General features: G+C 43.5%; 1 pseudogene; it reads right to left on the bottom strand.

Annotated features, from left to right (window-relative positions):
- Positions 1–1,361: 1,361 nt before the first annotated feature.
- Positions 1,362–1,479, bottom strand: LOC145065155 (5S ribosomal RNA; annotated as a pseudogene).
- Between the last annotated feature and the right edge of the window lie 8,002 nt (positions 1,480–9,481).

The raw sequence follows: 9,481 nt of genomic DNA, 5'->3' as shown, positions 1-9,481 counted from the left end.
AATATCATTTGAGCTGTAAACTCCAACCTCGTGGAGTTTTGAAACTTTTAAGATGCACATAATACTCTAGGGCATCCTCTCTCCTGATTTCTCCTAAAGTGTAAATCCGAAAATACTCAAACTTATTCCAAAAAGTCTGAAAATTTACAGTAATTGTTCTGACTTCTATTGACTTGATATGTTATATAGAATGGAAATTTCGGGTTGTCACATCATCCCCCCGTTAGAAGGAATTTCATCCCGAAATTAGAATTTAGGTAAAGGAGTAGGCATGAATAATCGAGCAAGGAGATGAGGAAACTTCCTAATTGATTTGGTTCTCGTGCTCATAAGTGAAATCGGGTCCTCAGTTGGTATCCCAACGAACCTTCACTAATGGGAGACGGCGTTTGCTTCGTCCGCTTGACCACTCGGTTGAGGTTCACTACGGTTCTTCCACGAATGCGAGGATCTCGTTGATCTCGATCTCGTCGAGTGGGCTTACGAAAGTCCTGACGGAGAGGTACGTCTTCAAGTTCGAGACGCAAAGGGTAGAATGTACACTACTGAGTTCGTGGTGTAGGTTGGGCTTGTGAGTTACAGGACCGATTCTGGCAAGAATCTCGGAGGTCCTAACTATTTTGGATTTGGCTTACCACGCTTTCCGAAGCGTATCAAGCCTTCCTAGAGTGAGATTTCTAAAAGGATTTCGCCTCTCACTTGAAATCTCAAGGTTTTCTTCCTCTTGCTTGTCTTCCTAGTCAAGGGCCACTCCCTTCTGAGTCAAATTCATAAGAGGTTTCGTAATCCGCGATGAGTTCTGGATGAACTCTCGACAGTAGGTCAGCGAGACCTAGAATTTGGCGAAATCTAGTCGGTATCCTTGGTGTTGACAAATTCTCAGCGGTTTTGATTTTTGGAAGGGTCCTCAAAATTCCCACATCACTAATAATGTGCTTCAGGAATTCGACTCTTCAATCTAAAACTCGCATTTAGAGAACTTTGCATAAAGTTTCTTTGATCGTAATGTTTCCAGGGTTTGTTGTGGATGCTCTTTATGATTTCCTTTTTACTACGAGAGTAGATATGTAAGTCATTTATAAGGAAAATGACGAACTGATCCAAGTAAGAATGGCGTACCCTATTCATTAAGTTAATGAATATTACAGGAGTATTGGTCCTATCCGAGAGGTATCACTACGGACTCATAGTGTCCGCATCGAGTTGGAAGATTGTCCTCGGGACACCCTTCGCTAACACGCGTAACTGGTGATATTCGGATCTTAGGTTCATTTCTGAAAGGTACTTTGTTCCTTGCGGTTGGTCAACTAATTCATCTATGTGAGGCAGAGAGTGATGATTTCTAATTGAAGTCCTGTTGAGGTCTGCACCACAAGGACTTCCCAAATGTCACCCATACTAGTACTACTCTCACTCAAGCACGCTTAACTGTGGAGTTCTGATGGGGTCCGGTGCATTAGTGCTGGTATGATCGCACTCCTTGGATTCTGTCTTCTTGAAGAATAAGACCAGAGCTCCCAAAGGTGAGAAGCTTGGTCTTTTCATTCTGTTGCTGAGTAGTCGTTAAACTGTCCGGACGGTTCTTGTATCATTTTGATTTAGGCCAAGAGAGGAGTTATTATACAAGAAAACTTAGCTCATACACGTCATGATATAATCAAGACGGGGCGGATAATAAAATGTGTGATTCTACTCTAGTCCCACATCCCAACGAGGAAAAGAAACTATGTTAGAAATCTCACATTCTATTGTCTACCAGGTCTTCGTTATATATAACTCGGGAATGTATGAGCGAGGAAAATCTTGACAATAATCTTCTTATGAATCTTTTCGATGAACTAAGATTTCCTAGTAAAGGCTACTATTGACCCTGGATGTACGTCGATCGCTCAATGAAAGAGTAAGAGTATGTTCTCGAAGGTTTGACCTACATCCCTATGATGCAGTCCTAGTACGGAATGGAAGTAAGTTCGTAAACTAGTCTCAAGAAGTTTGTCGTTTGCGCCGAGGTACTATAGGTTGGTGGATAATATGATCCAACCACTGAAAGAGACTTGGAAATGTCTCCGGAGTTAAATTACTATACTCCAATGACTTTACTAAAGCATGTTTCAGATAGCCTCCAATGAAAGTATGATAAGAGTATTTGAACAAAAACGTGACACGGAAGTTAGCCGACTGTCAATATCATTGATGATTAAGATGTAATAAGTTCAGGGAAAATTTGACCTTGAAGAAGGTCTTACATCATAACCGGAGTAGCAAAAGTTTTGGCCGCATAAAGGCCTAGTAAAAGTACTTACAATACAAAGCAGTTTCATAGAAAATGCCACATAGGACATAGACAGGAACACGGTTCTTTAACATAAGAAAGAAAGTAAAGTATCTCCTAATGGTGACGATCATCCCTCTGGTGAACTCTTAGCTCAGCCAGTTGACGTTCCATATCAAGCAGGTGTATTTCGTACACCCTCTGGCGTACGCGGAGTTCTATGACTTTGGCTCGTGATTCAGCCAGTGCTTGAAGCAGGGTTTCATGGTCTCTTTCAGATCTCTCACGAGCATCTTCCAGACGAATGGTGTGAAGGGTATGCATTCTCGCATTGGCGACAACTTCTGTGATTTGATGTAGGGCTGTCCTGCCTTGAATCTCATTTCGGGCCACTCTGTGGACTAGGATTGGCAAGATTCTGTCTGCTGAGCCCCGATTGCTCAGGTCATAAAAGTTTCGGTCTCCGTTAAATGGAATAGGCTGATTCTGTCCTTGGCTCCATGTTTCCAAGCATTCTACCCAAGGAGGCGTCGGGCATTGAAAAGCCGGACGAGGGTTAGGATTTGGAAAGAGAGCTGCCTGTGGTAGGTTCTCAACTTCGGGTTTGGAGTTGTCATCATTCGTGAGGTCTTCAGCGTGGTGATCATTCAAAGGGATAGGGTGATCATTCTATGGTTCTTCTACAAACCATCCAACAATGACTTCGTTCGGAAGGTACGGGTTGCCGTGGGGATGGAGTCCAGCCATGTTATCTACGCAAGAATTGGGGTAAGGAAATAACTATTAGACGAACTATCTAGATAATAATTAGAAAATCTTCATTAGTTACATCACTATTTGTAAAGTGCATACCAGTCATATGTAATCAACACAGGATAGGCCTTCGAATATGTGACCTTAACTCCAAATTCACAAGGAATAGGGGTAAAGAAAAAATTTCACAGATTCTAAGTCTATAACATCCTAGTTACATATAGCCTTAGTGTATCCACTTAGCAACTATCAACTTAGTAATGAAGATCCTTTTTAGTTCTCAAGTAAGTAATTATAGTAACACCAAATACCCCTATGGTATTTCATTGTGGTAGTGTTGGTAAGTTTTTAGACTTGTTTCCATATCACAACCATTCTTGGGCATATGCTAATCACTCCTCGGACCAGCATAGTTGATCAGACTATGCCACTCCCAAGACTGACCATACATCCCCGAGCTTACCTGTGATATTCAACAATCGTAATACTTTTGTTCTTGTCATTGTGACACGGATTTTAGTATGAATGCAGGCACGTATACTTAATCAAATATTTTATTATTTAAAGTATAAAATCTTGGTCAGAGTATTTTTAATCCCATTGTATTTATAGTTAGTATATCTTTTATGGGTTGATATACTTAATTCACTATAAACAATGCTCTGATACCAATCTGTCACACCCCAAAACCGAGAACGGCGGAAACGTTCTGGGGCGGAGGACGTCATGTAATGTATCACAACAATGCAAAGTAGTAAACAAGCAACAACATCATCCATTGCATTAATAGTATAAATTTTAGTTACAAGTGTGTTCTTTCATAATATACAACAATAAAATGAATAATCAGAATAAGACGAGTCTAGACTGCTCCGTCTTCACAAACCTGGTCGTCGTACTTGTCTATTTGTGACCTGAGAATACAAGTTATTTTGAAAGCGAGTATCAGCAAAAAAGCTGGTGAATTCATAAACATTAATGTATCTTTGATTTGTAAAACTTATAATGAAAGTCTTGACATTGTTTTGAAAGAAAGTCGTATAAGTATGGAAATGTTTGTAAGTAATGAAAAGCTTTGCAAAGAGGGTGGTGATTCTCGATCCAAGATCTTCTCGCCAAGCTAAGCAACTTCAAGCTTCTCCAACTCCTTCAAAATGCACAAAATGAGCACCAAATTCTCTCCAAGGTCTAAAACACTCAACAATGGAGGCTAAGACTCGTTTATAGGGTTTTGGAGCTTTAGAGGCTAGTAAGGAGGCCAACCCTAATGAATAAGGATGTTTATATAGGGTGGAAAAACCCCTAATTAGGGTTTCATTAAAGTCTACGTATACCCAACGTACGTATATATACGTCCAACATACGTGACCGGGGTCCCGACTAATCATCAACTCAGTACACTAAGCGTACCAAGTGGCACGCCCCGCGTACTGGCTTTTCAGCCAGTATGCTAAGCATAGCAAGTGGTACGCCCCGCGTACTAATCTAGGGACTAAAATGCATATTTCCAAAAATAAAAGGACATAAGATACATACCTGGGTACAAGTGTTACACGAGGATAGCAATCGACCTCTCCACATAATTCAGGCGCTCATCAACCTGAATATCATCCAACAAAATCACTGCTGAATCATCAGCTACACATTTCCGCAACTGAGACACGTGGAAAGTGTTATGGATCTGACTGAGATCCTCAGGTAGGTCTAGCCGATATGCAACCCTATCCACTCGGGCAATAATCCTGAAATGGACAATAAACTGGGGTCCACCTTACCCCGCTTTCGAAACCGATGACACCTTTTCAAGGTGACACCTACAACAGCACCAAGTCCCCTACCTGATACTCAAGGTTTGAATGATGTTGATCATCATAACTCTTCTATCAACTCTACGCGACCCATTTCCTGTTGCGCACCTGCTGGATTAACTCTGTGGTCTTAAGCACCACTTCGGTGCTGCCCATGACCTGATGACCAACCTCTCCCCAACAAATCGGGGTCATGTACCTCCCTCCATATAACATCTCAAATGGTGGCCGGTCAATACTAGCATGATAATTGTTGTAGTAGGAGAACTCGGCCAGTGGAAGGTAAGTATCCCAATTCCCTCCAAAATCCAACATGCAAGCCCGAAGCATATCCTCGAGTGTCTGAATCGTCTGCTCACTCTGGCCATCGGTCAGAGGGTGGTATGCTGTACTGAAATGCAACTGAGTTCCCAACTCCTCATGAAACTTCCTATAAAACCTGGAGGTGAAGCGAACATCCGGTTCGAGACCACCAAAACTGGCACCCCGTGCCGAACTATCACCTCCTAGACATAAATATCAGCTAGCTTCTCCATGGATTTGCTCTCTACAATTGGTATGGAATGTGCAATCTTGGTTAGTCTGTCCACAATGAGCTAGATAGAATCGACACCATGTGCCGTCCTTGGCGATTTCATGATGAAATCCATAATGATCTCCTCCCACTTCCACATAGGAATGGGTAAAGGCTGCATCTTGCTGTGGGGTCTCTGATGTTCGGCCTTAACTTTCCTGCAAGTTAGGCATCGCTCAACAAACCAAGCTATCTCCCTATTCACATAGGGCCACCAATAACTCAACCTCAAATCTATGTACATCTTCGTAGCCCCCGGATAGATATAAAACTTTAACTTATGCACCTCCTGCAGTAGCGTCTGTCTCACCCCACCTAATGTCGGGACCCAAACTCTACCACATTGAGTCAACAATCCACATCTGTTCTGAAAAACAAGGGGATTTCTCTTGATTCGCTCGACCTTCCAATTCTCCTTTTTCAAACCCTCCACCCGATCTTCCTTGATCAAATCTAACAAAGGCGAGGTGACGACCATCCTCAAGCAAAAGTCTCTGATAGGAGTACTCACCGTCTTGCGGCTAAAAGCATCGGCCACCACATTGGCCTTCCCAGGGTGATACGGAATCTCGTAATCATAATCTTTTACCGCATCCAGCCATCTCCACTGCCGCATATTCAAATTCGACTGGTCTATCAAATATCTCAAACTCTTGTGGTCGGTGCATATAGTATACCAGACTCCATATAAATAGTTCCTCCAGATCTCGAGGGAAAAGACAACGGCCCCTAATTCTAGATCATGAGTGGGGTAATTCGGCTCATGAGACTTTAGCTGCCTTGAAGTGTAAGCAATCACGTGACCCCTCTGCATAAGAACAACTCCTAAACCCCTAATAGAGGCGTCACAGTAAAACACAAATCATTAAAACCCTCAGGAAGCATAAGAATTAGGGCCCCACACAATCTCCGCCTTAGAGTCTCAAAAGCTAAATGCTGATCAGGCCCCCAACGGAAGCTCACATTCTTCTTTGTCAAACGGGTCAAGGGCAAAACAATCTTGGAGAAATCCTGGATAAATCTTTGATAATACCCCGCGAGACCTAAGAAACTTCGAATCTCAAATGCAGTCCTCAGAATCTCCCAACGCATAACTGCCTTGATCTTGGCCAGGTCAACCAAGATTCCCTTTTGGTTAACGATGCGCCCCAGAAACTTCACCTCACACAACCGAAACTTGCATTTGGAGAATTTGACATAAAGTCTCTCTTTCCTCAGAGTCTCCAACACCTCACGTAAATGCTATTCGTTCTGCTCCTTGGTCTTTGAGTAGACCATAATGTCATCAATAAATACAATCATAGACCGATCCATCATCGGGCTACAGACCCGGTTCATGAGGTCCATGAACGCTGCTGGTGAATTGGTGAGCTCGAATGGCATCACAATGAACTCGTAATAACCGTAACGAGTTATGAAGGTTGTCTTCTACACATCCTCATCCCTGGATCTCATCTGGTGGTATCCTAGCCGTAAATCAATCTTGGAAAACCAAGATGCATCCTGAAGCTGGTTAAACAAATTGTCAATCCTCGGAAGTGGGTAACGGTTCTTCACCGTTGGCTTATTTAATCCCGATAGCCAATGCACATCTTGTGCGAACCGTCCTTCTTCTTCACAACAATATTGGTGCTCCCCATGGAGAACCGCTCGGACGAATTAAACCGGTGTCCAGTAGCTCCTATAGCTGCGCAGACAACTCCTGCATCTCAGGTGGTGCCAAGTGATATAGTGCCTTGGCTATCGGAGCAGCACAAGGTACCAAATCAATCGCAACTCAACCTGCCTCTCGGGAGGCACTCCAAGCAAATCCTTGGGAAAAACATTCGGAAAATCCTGTACAATGGGTATCCTGCTCAACTCCATCGAGTTCTCAACCCGCGTGTCAGATACATAAGCTAAGAGCCGAGAACAACCCTGCTGCAGGTATCTCCTGGCCCTCGTAGCTGAACAGAGAGCTGGTCCATGTGAATCTTTCTCCCCAGTAATAACTAGTTCTCCCCCATTTGGGGCTCGAACTCTCACCAGCTGACACTGGCAATCAATCACAACCCTATTGGGACCTAACCAATCCATCCCGATGATAACCTTCGATCCTCTCAAGGGAATCGACACCAAATTAATAGGGAACCTCTCGCTAAATATATCCAGGACACACCCAATGAAGCCCTCGAAGCACTCATGGTACATTCATCTACAATCTCTACCTCTCGAGGGGAGTCCAAAGTCCCCAGAGCGTCTTGAAACTTCTTGCTGAGCGCAAGAGATATAAAGGATTGGGTAGCCCCAAAATGAACATAACATCTGCAATCAAATCATTGACCAAAAAGGTCCTATACAAAATCATAAGAAAAATAAGCATAAACAAGAAAACAGTAAAAGATAAGGTTAAAAATACAAGTAACCATATCCGGTGCTGCACGTGCCTCATCAGTGATCAGCTAAAAATACATGCTCTTCACCACAGGAGCCTTCGCTTTGACCTGGCGTCCATCGATAATCCTCAAGGTGGCTGGCACAGACACCATCACTGCTCCCCCATACAATCTCGAACAATCGGCCTTTTTATGGCTAGTCTAATTACAATGGAAGCAAATTAGAGCTCTCTAGGGGTAATCCCTGCTCCTGTGGCCTGACTGGCCACAACTAAAAAATCCTGAACTTGTTGATCGACAGGCTCCATTGTGCAATTTTCCGCACTTGGAGTAATGGCCCCAGACCTTCTGGAATTTGGTGTGCATATTGGAGGTCTTGGGTCTCTTAGCCTGACCCACAACTGTCTAAACCTGCTCCGATTCCCTCTTCGTCCGGAGCTCCAACTCAATCTCCTGCTTGTAGGCCTTCTCGATCATATCATTCAGGGTATTGCACCCTGAAAAGCTCACGAACTCCCTAATATCATCTCTCAGCATATCATGATATCTCGTCTTCCTCATATCCTCATTCGCAGTGTAGTGCGGGACCAAAAATGCTCTCTCCTTGAATTTGGCGGTAATCTCCGCCATAGTCTCTTATAGTATGGCGAAGGTCCTGGAACTCCCTCGCCAGCTATTGCACCTCAATAGCTGGTTCAAACTCCATCTTAAATCTCTAAACAAAGTCCTCCCATGTCATCTTTACCACTGCTGTTGTCCCCACCGCTCAGGTAACCTTCTCTCACCATTCCCAAGCTCTGTCCCTCAGCAGGCATGACACAAATCCTGAATTTGCCCCCTCTAGGCAAAATCTCGTGCACTGAGCATTCTACATGTCAAAGATTGAGTGAAGGCTAGATATGTGGTCCTTAACCCTAAAGAACTCAAGCGCTCCACACCCCTTGAACTCCCGAAATGAGGGAGTTCGTGCCCCAATCTGCCCTGGGGCAATCTCAGCTCGAAAGGTCATGAACCACTCCTCCATGAGCTCCAAAATCCCCTCATTGACGGTACCAAAAATCACGGGGGTAGTGTCAAGAATGCCACAAGTAACCTCGGATGCAATAAGCTCACGCAACCTCTCATCAATCGATTCTGAACCAGAGCCAAACCCAATACCTCCCAAACGAGTGATCACCATCCTTAAACTGAAACAAAACGATATAAAAAATTAGCAAACACTCAAGGGTACCTCGCAACACATAGATACTCTTAGAGTCATTAGTTTTGCTCTTGTCTCAGGTACATGTCCTGTGATTCCAGTAGTACAGGCCCAATACTATCTTCCACACATACCTATACCCTCCTCAAGGTCACTCCTGATTCCTCTAAGTTACCATACTACTACCAGACACCAAATCTCATGCTACTCGGCATACATATCCTAGACTCTCTTAGGAACTCTCAACCCTCACCACTCGCAGTTTCAAGAACCTCAACCAACACTGCTGGCTGCCTTATGCATGCAAGTTGTACACAAAATAGGATCACATAGACTGTCTAATGGAGATTCTACCCTAATTCCCCAACCATAAAAGGAACATGAAATGAGGCCAAATCGATCATTCTAGGGGTATACAATCCTAATCATATACAACTTTGAAAGCATACACTTCGCAAATAACTAAGCCGATATCAATTCCAAGTAATACATGGCATC

The sequence above is a fragment of the Lactuca serriola genome, chromosome 7, assembly GCF_051521515.1.
Source record: "Lactuca serriola cultivar US96UC23 chromosome 7, Lser_US96UC23_V15, whole genome shotgun sequence".
Taxonomy (NCBI): Eukaryota; Viridiplantae; Streptophyta; class Magnoliopsida; order Asterales; family Asteraceae; genus Lactuca; species Lactuca serriola.
The sequence above is the reverse complement of the archived record's forward strand: the minus strand, read 5'-3'. Positions and strand labels throughout refer to the sequence as shown.